This window comes from Orbicella faveolata, unplaced genomic scaffold (assembly GCF_042242905.1).
Source record: "Orbicella faveolata isolate gen_17 unplaced genomic scaffold, um_ofav_v1 contig_1, whole genome shotgun sequence".
Classification (NCBI taxonomy): domain Eukaryota; kingdom Metazoa; phylum Cnidaria; class Anthozoa; order Scleractinia; family Merulinidae; genus Orbicella; species Orbicella faveolata.
Window position 1 is genome coordinate 22798535 of NW_028301536.1, and position 17865 is coordinate 22816399.

Below are 17865 nucleotides of genomic sequence, written 5' to 3' on the forward strand. Positions count from 1 at the left end.
TTAGGGATTTTCCCTTGCGATATGAGATGATGGGGGACTCCTTAAAGATTTCTCTCAGTTGTGCTTGATTATCTATAAGGTGCCATTTCCCCGTGAGTGTGTCTTTTAGGTTGGGCAACGCCGGGTGGTATTGCGTTACAAAGGGCAGTATTTTCTTTTGTGCGGTTTTGTTTTTCTGTGCTAACGACATTTTTCTGTCAGAGAATTCAATCTCTGAAAGGTGTTTCTCCACAATTCTAGCTGGGTAATCTCTCTTCTGCAGGCGTGTTTTGAAATTACTCATGTTTTCCTCAAAAGTAAATTGAGAGGAATTCGTTCTCAGTAGCCTTAACGGGTCTTAACGCTTCTCCTTTGATAAAGCCTTTCGTGACGCCTGGTGGATGACACGAATAGAAATTCGTGTACTGAAAGGTCTCTGTAGGTTTGAAATGCGTTCGCACTTCAAGAAAAGATTCCTTATTGAATCTGTCCCCTTTGTACACTTTCGTCTCCAACAACGCAGTTTCTGTTTCTGAGATTTCAGCCGTGAATTTGATCGTTGGGTGAAAACTGTTTGCCTTTAGAAGGAAATCTAAGGGGATAGATTTTGTCTCTACTTGTGTTCCACATAGATATGACGTCATCGATGAATCTTTTCCAAAAGATGGGTTTCGTGTTACTTTGTCAGAGTATCTCTATTTCTATTTTGGCCATAAATATGTTAGCAAAAGCTACGGCCATTTTCAAACCCTGATATAATAGGTCTACCGACAGGTGTCAGTTTGTGAATCTTTGTAAGTGTGTGAAACATTGGTATTCGCGGAGGGCCGGGCGTAAGGGAGAGCCATTTAGCCGTCATTTCGTCTATGTGGCCTTCTTGAGGTAGGGAACGAATCAATCGATGAACGTTTTTGGCCGTGGTGTCAACCATAGGTTTGTCTAAGGGTTGGTAGTTATGTATATCATCAAGTTGGACTTGACCCTCGTTGACTTTATCTGTTCTGTTCATTATGACGGTTGTGGTACCCTTGTCGGCTTTCCATGCATTGTAAGGCAGTTTAACCGGAAGTAAAATTTGTAGCTATTCATGATTTTTTTTTCAGCTCGGCTTCTGATTTGCTGATTCAAAAAACGTCTTGGTGACAGTTTGTGTAGTCGCTGCAAGAATTTAATATTGCGATCTTATTCATCTTGTTCCGTTGCTCTTGTTCTTGTTCTGACTGGCTGATTCAAAAAACGTCCTTAGTGACGGTTTGTGTAATCGCTGCAAGAATTTAATGTTGCGATCTCATTCATCATGTTCCATCGCTCTTGTTCTTGTTCTCATACGAATATAAATGTAACAAATAAAAATTCTTAACATTTGTACTGTGGCTCGCATGGCTCGCCCCTTGGCTCGCATGGCTCACTGGCTCGCAGGTTTACAAAACTCTTTTTCAGGCTGATATTTTGCAAAGCTAGAAAGCCGTTACACATTCTGTGGTATTTCATGAACGTTTCCCGCCGGCTGGGATAAAGTTATGGGATGTCGTTTTTCTCGAGTTATACTATAAATATCCCAGGTGTAGCAGTTAATTGTTTATTTACAACACACTCCGCTAAAGGCTCGTTCGTGTACTGAAGAATCAAGTCAATCATGGCATATATAACTCAATGGCAATCGAAAACATTATATTGCACGACTAGCAACTTAAGTTTTACCTATGTGTGCTTAAAGTGCACCTAACCCCAAAAATTTTTTTTCGCTAAAACGAATCTACTTGATATTTGAAATATTTATGCGAAAAAATTTTTGGATTCCGTTAAATCCTCGATTTTCTGTGCCCCGACGAAGTCTCTAAAATAGCTCCAAAACACCGCCATTTTTGTTTCACGACCGAGTTTGAGGAGAATGGGTCCAGCGGCTCTTGTGACGTCTACCATCGAAGGTTGGATATCTCACGTCCTCTCATTTCCTTCAGGATGGTGCAATACACATTCGAAAAGTGCGCAGAAACGCCTTCCAGAGGTGCTATCGGCTGTTGCAGCAATATTCCAGATTTAAAGAAAGATATACTGTACAATTTACTGACGATGATCGGCTAATGGTGCAATAAAGACGTAAACGATGGTTGATTTTGTCGAACCGAAACAAGCGAACTGAATCTGTGAGAACCATTGAAGAACTCTCACTGGAATTTGTTCCGCAGACTTTCGAGCGCTATTTTCATAAATTCTCTGCCTAAAGCTAACCAGCAATTTGTAGAAATACTACCGACAACCTATATCTTCCAATCCCGCAATATTTATAACATAACCGGCAAAGTTGTGTGATCCGATCATGATAAAGAAGCGTTATACTGATATGTAAATAGATCGCAACTGTACGCCACTAACCAACACTTATTTCTCTTTCGATTTAGATGAACGTCGAAGATTAATCCTTTAGAATTACATGATAACAACATTTTTAGACTCGCAGAGTTTTTCGAGGGTTTGGAAATCAGCAGTGCGACAAAGATTCTGTGCAATAGCGTCGAAAATATGACTGCGTAACATTACCTGGGGTATATATATAAATAAAAAATTTGCATTAAATTTTCTCTATATATCAAAATTTTTTAGCCGAAAACTTTTTCAGTAAACATATATAAAAATTTATCTTTTTATTATACAATGCGGAACTTAGCCATTAACTAGGTGCTAATTATTTTTCCAAATACTTACAATTGCCCAATTTAGCCGTAAATTAACTTACAATTTTTTCTCATTTTATGTAGCAATACCCATGTTTAGCCGTAAATTAACGGCTAAATTTGTTCCGTGTTATATACTGATACTCATGTTTAGCAGTTAATTCACTGCTAAATTTGTTCAATGCTATATACTGAGACCCATGTTTAGCTGTAAATTAACGGCTAAATTTGTTCCATGTTATATACTTATACTCATGTTTAGCAGTTAATTCACTGCTAAATTTGTTCAATGTTATATACTGAGACCCATGTTTAGCTGTAAATTAACGGCTAAATTTGTTCCATGTTATATACTTATACTCATGTTTAGCAGTTAATTCACTGCTAAATTTGTTCAATGCTATATACTGAGACCCATGTTTAGCTGTAAATTAACGGCTAAATTTGTTCCATGTTATATACTTATACTCATGTTTAGCAGTTAATTCACTGCTAAATTTGTTCAATGTTATATACTGAGACCCATGTTTAGCTGTAAATTAACGGCTAAAGTTTGTTCAATGTTATATACTGAGACCCATGTTCAGCTGTAAATTAACGGCTAAATTTGTTCCATGTTATATACTGATACTCATGTTTAGCAGTTAATTCACTGCTAAATTTGTTCAATGTTATATACTGAGACCCATGTTCAGCTGTAAATTAACGGCTAAATTTGTTCCATGTTATATACTGATACTCATGTTTAGCAGTTAATCCACTGCTAAATTTGTTCAATGTTATATACTGAGACCCATGTTTAGCTGTAAATTAACGGCTAAATTTGTTCCATGTTATATACTTATACTCATGTTTAGCACTTAATTCACTGCTAAATTTGTTCAATGTTATATACTGAGACCCATGTTTAGCTGTAAATTAACGGCTAAATTTGTTCCATGTTATATACTGAGACTCATGTTCAGCTGTAAATTAACGGCTAAATTTGTTCCATGTTATATACTGAGACCCATGGTTAGCTGTAAATTAACGGCTAAAGTTTGTTCAATGTTATATACTGAGACCCATGTTCAGCTGTAAATTAACGGCTAAATTTGTTCCATGTTATATACTGATACTCATGTTTAGCACTTAATTCACTGCTAAATTTGTTCAATGTTATATACTGAGACCCATGTTCAGCTGTAAATTAACGGCTAAATTTGTTCCATGTTATATACTTATACTCATGTTTAGCACTTAATTCACTGCTAAATTTGTTCAATGTTATATACTGAGACCCATGTTCAGCTGTAAATTAACGGCTAAATTTGTTCCATGTTATATACTGATACTCATGTTTAGCAGTTAATTCACTGCTAAATTTGTTCAATGTTATATACTGAGACCCATGTTCAGCTGTAAATTAACGGCTGAATTTGTTCAATGTTATATACTGAGACCCATGTTCAGCTGTAAATTAACGGCTAAATTTGTTCCATGTTATTCGAAGACCCATGTTTAGCCGTAAATTAACGGCTAAATTTGTTGCATGTTATATACTGATAGTCATGTTTAGCAGTTAATTCACTGCTAAATTTGTTCAATGTTATGTACTGAGACCCATGTTCAGCTGTAAATTAACGGCTAAATTTGTTCCATGTTATATACTGATACTCATGTTTAGCACTTAATTCACTGCTAAATTTGTTCAATGTTATATACTGAGACCCATGTTCAGCTGTAAATTAACGGCTAAATTTGTTCCATGTTATATACTTATACTCATGTTTAGCACTTAATTCACTGCTAAATTTGTTCAATGTTATATACTGAGACCCATGTTTAGCTGTAAATTAACGGCTAAATTTGTTCCATGTTATATACTGAGACTCATGTTCAGCTGTAAATTAACGGCTAAATTTGTTCCATGTTATATACTGAGACCCATGGTTAGCTGTAAATTAACGGCTAAAGTTTGTTCAATGTTATATACTGAGACCCATGTTCAGCTGTAAATTAACGGCTAAATTTGTTCCATGTTATATACTGATACTCATGTTTAGCAGTTAATTCACTGCTAAATTTGTTCAATGTTATATACTGAGACCCATGTTTAGCTGTAAATTAACGGCTAAATTTGTTCCATGTTATATACTGATACTCATGTTTAGCACTTAATTCACTGCTAAATTTGTTCAATGTTATATACTGAGACCCATGTTTAGCTGTAAATTAACGGCTAAATTTGTTCCATGTTATATACTGAGACTCATGTTCAGCTGTAAATTAACGGCTAAATTTGTTCCATGTTATATACTGAGACCCATGGTTAGCTGTAAATTAACGGCTAAAGTTTGTTCAATGTTATATACTGAGACCCATGTTCAGCTGTAAATTAACGGCTAAATTTGTTGCATGTTATATACTGATAGTCATGTTTAGCAGTTAATTCACTGCTAAATTTGTTCCATGTTATATACTGAGACCCATGTTCAGCTGTAAATTAACGGCGAAATTTGTTCCATGTTATATACTGATACTCATGTTTAGCAGTTAATTCACTGCTAAATTTGTTCAATGTTATATACTGAGACCCATGTTCAGCTGTAAATTAACGGCTAAATTTGTTCCATGTTATATACTGATACTCATGTTTAGCAGTTAATTCACTGCTAAATTTGTTCAATGTTATATACTGAGACCCATGTTCAGCTGTAAATTAACGGCTAAATTTGTTCCATGTTATATACTGATACTCATGTTTAGCAGTTAATTCACTGCTAAATTTGTTCAATGTTATATACTGAGACCCATGTTCAGCTGTAAATTAACGGCGAAATTTGTTCAATGTTATATACTGATACTCATGTTTAGCAGTTAATTCATTGCTAAATTTGTTCAATGTTATATACTGAGACCCATGTTCAGCTGTAAATTAACGGCTAAATTTGTTCCATGTTATATACTGATACTCATGTTTAGCAGTTAATTCACTGCTAAATTTGTTCAATGTTATATCCTGAGACCCATGTTCAGCTGTAAATTAACGGGTGAATTTGTTCAATGTTATATACTGAGACCCATGTTCAGCTGTAAATTAACGGCTAAATTTGTTCCATGTTATTCGAAGACCCATGTTTAGCCGTAAATTAACGGCCAAATTTGTTGCATGTTATATACTGATAGTCATGTTTAGCAGTTAATTCACTGCTAAATTTGTTCAATGTTATGTACTGAGACCCATGTTCAGCTGTAAATTAACGGCTAAATTTGTTCCATGTTATATACTGATACTCATGTTTAGCACTTAATTCACTGCTAAATTTGTTCAATGTTATATACTGAGACCCATGTTCAGCTGTAAATTAACGGCTAAATTTGTTCCATGTTATATACTTATACTCATGTTTAGCACTTAATTCACTGCTAAATTTGTTCAATGTTATATACTGAGACCCATGTTTAGCTGTAAATTAACGGCTAAATTTGTTCCATGTTATATACTGAGACTCATGTTCAGCTGTAAATTAACGGCTAAATTTGTTCCATGTTATATACTGAGACCCATGGTTAGCTGTAAATTAACGGCTAAAGTTTGTTCAATGTTATATACTGAGACCCATGTTCAGCTGTAAATTAACGGCTAAATTTGTTCCATGTTATATACTGATACTCATGTTTAGCAGTTAATTCACTGCTAAATTTGTTCAATGTTATATACTGAGACCCATGTTTAGCTGTAAATTAACGGCTAAATTTGTTCCATGTTATATACTTATACTCATGTTTAGCACTTAATTCACTGCTAAATTTGTTCAATGTTATATACTGAGACCCATGTTTAGCTGTAAATTAACGGCTAAATTTGTTCCATGTTATATACTGAGACTCATGTTCAGCTGTAAATTAACGGCTAAATTTGTTCCATGTTATATACTGAGACCCATGGTTAGCTGTAAATTAACGGCTAAAGTTTGTTCAATGTTATATACTGAGACCCATGTTCAGCTGTAAATTGACGGCTAAATTTGTTGCATGTTATATACTGATAGTCATGTTTAGCAGTTAATTCACTGCTAAATTTGTTCCATGTTATATACTGAGACCCATGTTCAGCTGTAAATTAACGGCGAAATTTGTTCCATGTTATATACTGATACTCATGTTTAGCAGTTAATTCACTGCTAAATTTGTTCAATGTTATATACTGAGACCCATGTTCAGCTGTAAATTAACGGCTAAATTTGTTCCATGTTATATACTGATACTCATGTTTAGCAGTTAATTCACTGCTAAATTTGTTCAATGTTATATACTGAGACCCATGTTCAGCTGTAAATTAACGGCTAAATTTGTTCCATGTTATATACTGATACTCATGTTTAGCAGTTAATTCACTGCTAAATTTGTTCAATGTTATATACTGAGACCCATGTTCAGCTGTAAATTAACGGCGAAATTTGTTCAATGTTATATACTGATACTCATGTTTAGCAGTTAATTCATTGCTAAATTTGTTCAATGTTATATACTGAGACCCATGTTCAGCTGTAAATTAACGGCTAAATTTGTTCCATGTTATATACTGATACTCATGTTTAGCAGTTAATTCACTGCTAAATTTGTTCAATGTTATATCCTGAGACCCATGTTCAGCTGTAAATTAACGGCTGAATTTGTTCAATGTTATATACTGAGACCCATGTTCAGCTGTAAATTAACGGCTAAATTTGTTCCATGTTATTCGAAGACCCATGTTTAGCCGTAAATTAACGGCCAAATTTGTTGCATGTTATATACTGATAGTCATGTTTAGCAGTTAATTCACTGCTAAATTTGTTCAATGTTATGTACTGAGACCCATGTTCAGCTGTAAATTAACGGCTAAATTTGTTCCATGTTATATACTGATACTCATGTTTAGCACTTAATTCACTGCTAAATTTGTTCAATGTTATATACTGAGACCCATGTTCAGCTGTAAATTAACGGCTAAATTTGTTCCATGTTATATACTTATACTCATGTTTAGCACTTAATTCACTGCTAAATTTGTTCAATGTTATATACTGAGACCCATGTTTAGCTGTAAATTAACGGCTAAATTTGTTCCATGTTATATACTGAGACTCATGTTCAGCTGTAAATTAACGGCTAAATTTGTTCCATGTTATATACTGAGACCCATGGTTAGCTGTAAATTAACGGCTAAAGTTTGTTCAATGTTATATACTGAGACCCATGTTCAGCTGTAAATTAACGGCTAAATTTGTTCCATGTTATATACTGATACTCATGTTTAGCAGTTAATTCACTGCTAAATTTGTTCAATGTTATATACTGAGACCCATGTTTAGCTGTAAATTAACGGCTAAATTTGTTCCATGTTATATACTTATACTCATGTTTAGCACTTAATTCACTGCTAAATTTGTTCAATGTTATATACTGAGACCCATGTTTAGCTGTAAATTAACGGCTAAATTTGTTCCATGTTATATACTGAGACTCATGTTCAGCTGTAAATTAACGGCTAAATTTGTTCCATGTTATATACTGAGACCCATGGTTAGCTGTAAATTAACGGCTAAAGTTTGTTCAATGTTATATACTGAGACCCATGTTCAGCTGTAAATTGACGGCTAAATTTGTTGCATGTTATATACTGATAGTCATGTTTAGCAGTTAATTCACTGCTAAATTTGTTCCATGTTATATACTGAGACCCATGTTCAGCTGTAAATTAACGGCGAAATTTGTTCCATGTTATATACTGATACTCATGTTTAGCAGTTAATTCACTGCTAAATTTGTTCAATGTTATATACTGAGACCCATGTTCAGCTGTAAATTAACGGCTAAATTTGTTCCATGTTATATACTGATACTCATGTTTAGCAGTTAATTCACTGCTAAATTTGTTCAATGTTATATACTGAGACCCATGTTCAGCTGTAAATTAACGGCTAAATTTGTTCCATGTTATATACTGATACTCATGTTTAGCAGTTAATTCACTGCTAAATTTGTTCAATGTTATATACTGAGACCCATGTTCAGCTGTAAATTAACGGCGAAATTTGTTCAATGTTATATACTGATACTCATGTTTAGCAGTTAATTCATTGCTAAATTTGTTCAATGTTATATACTGAGACCCATGTTCAGCTGTAAATTAACGGCTAAATTTGTTCCATGTTATATACTGATACTCATGTTTAGCAGTTAATTCACTGCTAAATTTGTTCAATGTTATATCCTGAGACCCATGTTCAGCTGTAAATTAACGGCTGAATTTGTTCAATGTTATATACTGAGACCCATGTTCAGCTGTAAATTAACGGCTAAATTTGTTCCATGTTATTCGAAGACCCATGTTTAGCCGTAAATTAACGGCTAAATTTGTTGCATGTTATATACTGATAGTCATGTTAAGCAGTTAATTCACTGCTAAATTTGTTCAATGTTATACACTGAGACCCATGTTCAGCTGTAAATTAACGGCTAAATTTGTTCCATGTTATATACTGATACTCATGTTTAGCACTTAATTCACTGCTAAATTTGTTCAATGTTATATACTGAGACCCATGTTTAGCTGTAAATTAACGGCTAAATTTGTTCCATGTTATATACTTATACTCATGTTTAGCACTTAATTCACTGCTAAATTTGTTCAATGTTATATACTGAGACCCATGTTTAGCTGTAAATTAACGGCTAAATTTGTTCCATGTTATATACTGAGACTCATGTTCAGCTGTAAATTAACGGCTAAATTTGTTCCATGTTATATACTGAGACCCATGGTTAGCTGTAAATTAACGGCTAAAGTTTGTTCAATGTTATATACTGAGACCCATGTTCAGCTGTAAATTAACGGCTAAATTTGTTGCATGTTATATACTGATAGTCATGTTTAGCAGTTAATTCACTGCTAAATTTGTTCAATGTTATATACTGAGACCCATGTTTAGCTGTAAATTAACGGCTAAATTTGTTCCATGTTATATACTGAGACTCATGTTCAGCTGTAAATTAACGGCTAAATTTGTTCCATGTTATATACTGAGACCCATGGTTAGCTGTAAATTAACGGCTGAATTTGTTCAATGTTATATACTGAGACCCATGTTCAGCTGTAAATTAACGGCTAAATTTGTTCCATGTTATTCGAAGACCCATGTTTAGCCGTAAATTAACGGCTAAATTTGTTGCATGTTATATACTGATAGTCATGTTTAGCAGTTAATTCACTGCTAAATTTGTTCAATGTTATATACTGAGACCCATGTTCAGCTGTAAATTAACGGCTAAATTTGTTCCATGTTATATACTGATACTCATGTTTAGCACTTAATTCACTGCTAAATTTGTTCAATGTTATATACTGAGACCCATGTTCAGCTGTAAATTAACGGCTAAATTTGTTGCATGTTATATACTGATACTCATGTTTAGCAGTTAATTCACTGCTAAATTTGTTCAATGTTATATACTGAGACCCATGTTCAGCTGTAAATTAACGGCTAAATTTGTTCCATGTTATATACTGAGACCCATGGTTAGCTGTAAATTAACGGCTAAAGTTTGTTCAATGTTATATACTGAGACCCATGTTCAGCTGTAAATTAACGGCTAAATTTGTTGCATGTTATATACTGATAGTCATGTTTAGCAGTTAATTCACTGCTAAATTTGTTCAATGTTATATACTGAGACCCATGTTTAGCTGTAAATTAACGGCTAAATTTGTTCCATGTTATATACTTATACTCATGTTTAGCACTTAATTCACTGCTAAATTTGTTCAATGTTATATACTGAGACCCATGTTTAGCTGTAAATTAACGGCTAAATTTGTTCCATGTTATATACTGAGACTCATGTTCAGCTGTAAATTAACGGCTAAATTTGTTCCATGTTATATACTGAGACCCATGGTTAGCTGTAAATTAACGGCTAAAGTTTGTTCAATGTTATATACTGAGACCCATGTTCAGCTGTAAATTAACGGCTAAATTTGTTGCATGTTATATACTGATAGTCATGTTTAGCAGTTAATTCACTGCTAAATTTGTTCCATGTTATATACTGAGACCCATGTTCAGCTGTAAATTAACGGCTGAATTTGTCCAATGTTATATACTGAGACCCATGTTCAGCTGTAAATTAACGGCTAAATTTGTTCCATGTTATTCGAAGACCCATGTTTAGCCGTAAATTAACGGCTAAATTTGTTGCATGTTATATACTGATAGTCATGTTTAGCAGTTAATTCACTGCTAAATTTGTTCAATGTTATATACTGAGACCCATGTTCAGCTGTAAATTAACGGCTAAATTTGTTCCATGTTATATACTGATACTCATGTTTAGCACTTAATTCACTGCTAAATTTGTTCAATGTTATATACTGAGACCCATGTTCAGCTGTAAATTAACGGCTAAATTTGTTCCATGTTATATACTTATACTCATGTTTAGCACTTAATTCACTGCTAAATTTGTTCAATGTTATATACTGAGACCCATGTTTAGCTGTAAATTAACGGCTAAATTTGTTCCATGTTATATACTGAGACTCATGTTCAGCTGTAAATTAACGGCTAAATTTGTTCCATGTTATATACTGAGACCCATGGTTAGCTGTAAATTAACGGCTGAATTTGTTCAATGTTATATACTGAGACCCATGTTCAGCTGTAAATTAACGGCTAAATTTGTTCCATGTTATTCGAAGACCCATGTTTAGCCGTAAATTAACGGCTAAATTTGTTGCATGTTATATACTGATAGTCATGTTTAGCAGTTAATTCACTGCTAAATTTGTTCAATGTTATATACTGAGACCCATGTTCAGCTGTAAATTAACGGCTAAATTTGTTCCATGTTATATACTGATACTCATGTTTAGCACTTAATTCACTGCTAAATTTGTTCAATGTTATATACTGAGACCCATGTTCAGCTGTAAATTAACGGCTAAATTTGTTCCATGTTATATACTTATACTCATGTTTAGCACTTAATTCACTGCTAAATTTGTTCAATGTTATATACTGAGACCCATGTTTAGCTGTAAATTAACGGCTAAATTTGTTCCATGTTATATACTGAGACTCATGTTCAGCTGTAAATTAACGGCTAAATTTGTTCCATGTTATATACTGAGACCCATGGTTAGCTGTAAATTAACGGCTAAAGTTTGTTCAATGTTATATACTGAGACCCATGTTCAGCTGTAAATTAACGGCTAAATTTGTTCCATGTTATATACTGATACTCATGTTTAGCAGTTAATTCACTGCTAAATTTGTTCAATGTTATATACTGAGACCCATGTTTAGCTGTAAATTAACGGCTAAATTTGTTCCATGTTATATACTTATACTCATGTTTAGCACTTAATTCACTGCTAAATTTGTTCAATGTTATATACTGAGACCCATGTTTAGCTGTAAATTAACGGCTAAATTTGTTCCATGTTATATACTGAGACTCATGTTCAGCTGTAAATTAACGGCTAAATTTGTTCCATGTTATATACTGAGACCCATGGTTAGCTGTAAATTAACGGCTAAAGTTTGTTCAATGTTATATACTGAGACCCATGTTCAGCTGTAAATTAACGGCTAAATTTGTTGCATGTTATATACTGATAGTCATGTTTAGCAGTTAATTCACTGCTAAATTTGTTCCATGTTATATACTGAGACCCATGTTCAGCTGTAAATTAACGGCGAAATTTGTTCCATGTTATATAGTGATACTCATGTTTAGCAGTTAATTCAATGCTAAATTTGTTCAATGTTATATACTGAGACCCATGTTCAGCTGTAAATTAACGGCTAAATTTGTTCCATGTTATATACTGATACTCATGTTTAGCAGTTAATTCACTGCTAAATTTGTTCAATGTTATATACTGAGACCCATGTTTAGCTGTAAATTAACGGCTAAATTTGTTCCATGTTATATACTGAGACTCATGTTCAGCTGTAAATTAACGGCTAAATTTGTTCCATGTTATATACTGAGACCCATGGTTAGCTGTAAATTAACGGCTGAATTTGTTCAATGTTATATACTGAGACCCATGTTCAGCTGTAAATTAACGGCTAAATTTGTTCCATGTTATTCGAAGACCCATGTTTAGCCGTAAATTAACGGCTAAATTTGTTGCATGTTATATACTGATAGTCATGTTTAGCAGTTAATTCACTGCTAAATTTGTTCAATGTTATATACTGAGACCCATGTTCAGCTGTAAATTAACGGCTAAATTTGTTCCATGTTATATACTGATACTCATGTTTAGCACTTAATTCACTGCTAAATTTGTTCAATGTTATATACTGAGACCCATGTTCAGCTGTAAATTAACGGCTAAATTTGTTCCATGTTATATACTGATACTCATGTTTAGCAGTTAATTCACTGCTAAATTTGTTCAATGTTATATACTGAGACCCATGTTCAGCTGTAAATTAACGGCTAAATTTGTTCCATGTTATATACTGAGACCCATGGTTAGCTGTAAATTAACGGCTAAAGTTTGTTCAATGTTATATACTGAGACCCATGTTCAGCTGTAAATTAACGGCTAAATTTGTTCCATGTTATATACTGATACTCATGTTTAGCAGTTAATTCACTGCTAAATTTGTTCAATGTTATATACTGAGACCCATGTTTAGCTGTAAATTAACGGCTAAATTTGTTCCATGTTATATACTTATACTCATGTTTAGCACTTAATTCACTGCTAAATTTGTTCAATGTTATATACTGAGACCCATGTTTAGCTGTAAATTAACGGCTAAATTTGTTCCATGTTATATACTGAGACTCATGTTCAGCTGTAAATTAACGGCTAAATTTGTTCCATGTTATATACTGAGACCCATGGTTAGCTGTAAATTAACGGCTAAAGTTTGTTCAATGTTATATACTGAGACCCATGTTCAGCTGTAAATTAACGGCTAAATTTGTTGCATGTTATATACTGATAGTCATGTTTAGCAGTTAATTCACTGCTAAATTTGTTCCATGTTATATACTGAGACCCATGTTCAGCTGTAAATTAACGGCTGAATTTGTTCAATGTTATATACTGAGACCCATGTTCAGCTGTAAATTAACGGCTAAATTTGTTCCATGTTATTCGAAGACCCATGTTTAGCCGTAAATTAACGGCTAAATTTGTTGCATGTTATATACTAATAGTCATGTTTAGCAGTTAATTCACTGCTAAATTTGTTCAATGTTATATACTGAGACCCATGTTCAGCTGTAAATTAACGGCTAAATTTGTTCCATGTTATATACTGATACTCATGTTTAGCACTTAATTCACTGCTAAATTTGTTCAATGTTATATACTGAGACCCATGTTCAGCTGTAAATTAACGGCTAAATTTGTTCCATGTTATATACTTATACTCATGTTTAGCACTTAATTCACTGCTAAATTTGTTCAATGTTATATACTGAGACCCATGTTTAGCTGTAAATTAACGGCTAAATTTGTTCCATGTTATATACTGAGACTCATGTTCAGCTGTAAATTAACGGCTAAATTTGTTCCATGTTATATACTGAGACCCATGGTTAGCTGTAAATTAACGGCTGAATTTGTTCAATGTTATATACTGAGACCCATGTTCAGCTGTAAATTAACGGCTAAATTTGTTCCATGTTATTCGAAGACCCATGTTTAGCCGTAAATTAACGGCTAAATTTGTTGCATGTTATATACTGATAGTCATGTTTAGCAGTTAATTCACTGCTAAATTTGTTCAATGTTATATACTGAGACCCATGTTCAGCTGTAAATTAACGGCTAAATTTGTTCCATGTTATATACTGATACTCATGTTTAGCACTTAATTCACTGCTAAATTTGTTCAATGTTATATACTGAGACCCATGTTCAGCTGTAAATTAACGGCTAAATTTGTTCCATGTTATATACTTATACTCATGTTTAGCACTTAATTCACTGCTAAATTTGTTCAATGTTATATACTGAGACCCATGTTTAGCTGTAAATTAACGGCTAAATTTGTTCCATGTTATATACTGAGACTCATGTTCAGCTGTAAATTAACGGCTAAATTTGTTCCATGTTATATACTGAGACCCATGGTTAGCTGTAAATTAACGGCTAAAGTTTGTTCAATGTTATATACTGAGACCCATGTTCAGCTGTAAATTAACGGCTAAATTTGTTCCATGTTATATACTGAGACCCATGGTTAGCTGTAAATTAACGGCTAAAGTTTGTTCAATGTTATATACTGAGACCCATGTTCAGCTGTAAATTAACGGCTAAATTTGTTCCATGTTATATACTGATACTCATGTTTAGCAGTTAATTCACTGCTAAATTTGTTCAATGTTATATACTGAGACCCATGTTTAGCTGTAAATTAACGGCTAAATTTGTTCCATGTTATATACTTATACTCATGTTTAGCACTTAATTCACTGCTAAATTTGTTCAATGTTATATACTGAGACCCATGTTTAGCTGTAAATTAACGGCTAAATTTGTTCCATGTTATATACTGAGACTCATGTTCAGCTGTAAATTAACGGCTAAATTTGTTCCATGTTATATACTGAGACCCATGGTTAGCTGTAAATTAACGGCTAAAGTTTGTTCAATGTTATATACTGAGACCCATGTTCAGCTGTAAATTAACGGCTAAATTTGTTGCATGTTATATACTGATAGTCATGTTTAGCAGTTAATTCACTGCTAAATTTGTTCCATGTTATATACTGAGACCCATGTTCAGCTGTAAATTAACGGCGAAATTTGTTCCATGTTATATACTGATACTCATGTTTAGCAGTTAATTCAATGCTAAATTTGTTCAATGTTATATACTGAGACCCATGTTCAGCTGTAAATTAACGGCTAAATTTGTTCCATGTTATATACTGATACTCATGTTTAGCAGTTAATTCACTGCTAAATTTGTTCAATGTTATATACTGAGACCCATGTTCAGCTGTAAATTAACGGCTAAATTTGTTGCATGTTATATACTGATACTCATGTTTAGCAGTTAATTCACTGCTAAATTTGTTCAATGTTATATACTGAGACCCATGTTCAGCTGTAAATTAACGGCGAAATTTGTTCAATGTTATATACTGATACTCATGTTTAGCAGTTAATTCATTGCTAAATTTGTTCAATGTTATATACTGAGACCCATGTTCAGCTGTAAATTAACGGCTAAATTTGTTCCATGTTATTCGAAGACCCATGTTTAGCCGTAAATTAACGGCTAAATTTGTTCCATGTTATATACTGATACTCATGTTTAGCAGTTAATTCACTGCTAAATTTGTTCAATGTTATATACTGAGACCCATGTTCAGCTGTAAATTAACGGCTAAATTTGTTCCATGTTATATACTGATAGTCATGTTTAGCAGTTAATTCACTGCTAAATTTGTTCAATGTTATATACTGAGACCCATGTTTAGCCGTAAATTAACGGCTAAATTTGTTCCATGTTATATACTGATAGTCATGTTTAGCAGTTAATTCACTGCTAAATTTGTTCAATGTTATATACTGAGACCCATGTTCAGCTGTAAATTAACGGCTAAATTTGTTCCATGTTATATACTGATAGTCATGTTTAGCAGTTAATTCACTGCTAAATTTGTTCAATGTTATATACTGAGACCCATGTTCAGCTGTAAATTAACGGCTAAATTTGTTCCATGTTATATACTGATAGTCATGTTTAGCAGTTAATTCACTGCTAAATTTGTTCAATGTTATATACTGAGACCCATGTTCAGCTGTAAATTAACGGCTAAATTTGTTCCATGTTATATACTGATAGTCATGTTTAGCAGTTAATTCACTGCTAAATTTGTTCAATGTTATATACTGAGACCCATGTTCAGCTGTAAATTAACGGCTAAATTTGTTCCATGTTATATACTGATACTCATGTTTAGCAGTTAATTCATTGCTAAATTTGTTCAATGTTATATACTGAGACCCATGTTTAGCCGTAAATTAACGGCTAAATTTGTTCAATGTTATATACTGATAGTCATGTTTAGCAGTTAATTCACTGCTAAATTTGTTCAATGTTATATACTGAGACCCATGTTCAGCTGTAAATTAACGGCTAAATTTGTTCCATGTTATATACTGAGACCCATGTTCAGCTGTAAATTAACGGCTGAATTTGTTCAATGTTATATACTGAGACCCATGTTCAGCTGTAAATTAACGGCTAAATTTGTCCCATGTTATTCGAAGACCCATGTTTAGCCGTAAATTAACGGCTAAATTTGTTCCATGTTATATACTGATACTCATGTTTAGCACTTAATTCACTGCTAAATTTGTTCAATGTTATATACTGAGACCCATGTTCAGCTGTAAATTAACGGCTAAATTTGTTCCATGTTATATACTGATAGTCATGTTTAGCAGTTAATTCACTGCTAAATTTGTTCAATGTTATATACTGAGACCCATGTTCAGCTGTAAATTAACGGCTAAATTTGTTCCATGTTATATACTGATACTCATGTTTAGCAGTTAATTCACTGCTAAATTTGTTCAATGTTATATACTGAGACCCATGTTCAGCTGTAAATTAACGGCTAAATTTGTTCCATGTTATATACTGATAGTCATGTTTAGCAGTTAATTCACTGCTAAATTTGTTCAATGTTATATACTGAGACCCATGTTCAGCTGTAAATTAACGGCTAAATTTGTTCCATGTTATATACTGATACTCATGTTTAGCAGTTAATTCATTGCTAAATTTGTTCAATGTTATATACTGAGACCCATGTTTAGCCGTAAATTAACGGCTAAATTTGTTCAATGTTATATACTGATAGTCATGTTTAGCAGTTAATTCACTGCTAAATTTGTTCAATGTTATATACTGAGACCCATGTTCAGCTGTAAATTAACGGCTAAATTTGTTCCATGTTATATACTGAGACCCATGTTCAGCTGTAAATTAACGGCTGAATTTGTTCAATGTTATATACTGAGACCCATGTTCAGCTGTAAATTAACGGCTAAATTTGTCCCATGTTATTCGAAGACCCATGTTTAGCCGTAAATTAACGGCTAAATTTGTTCCATGTTATATACTGATACTCATGTTTAGCACTTAATTCACTGCTAAATTTGTTCAATGTTATATACTGAGACCCATGTTCA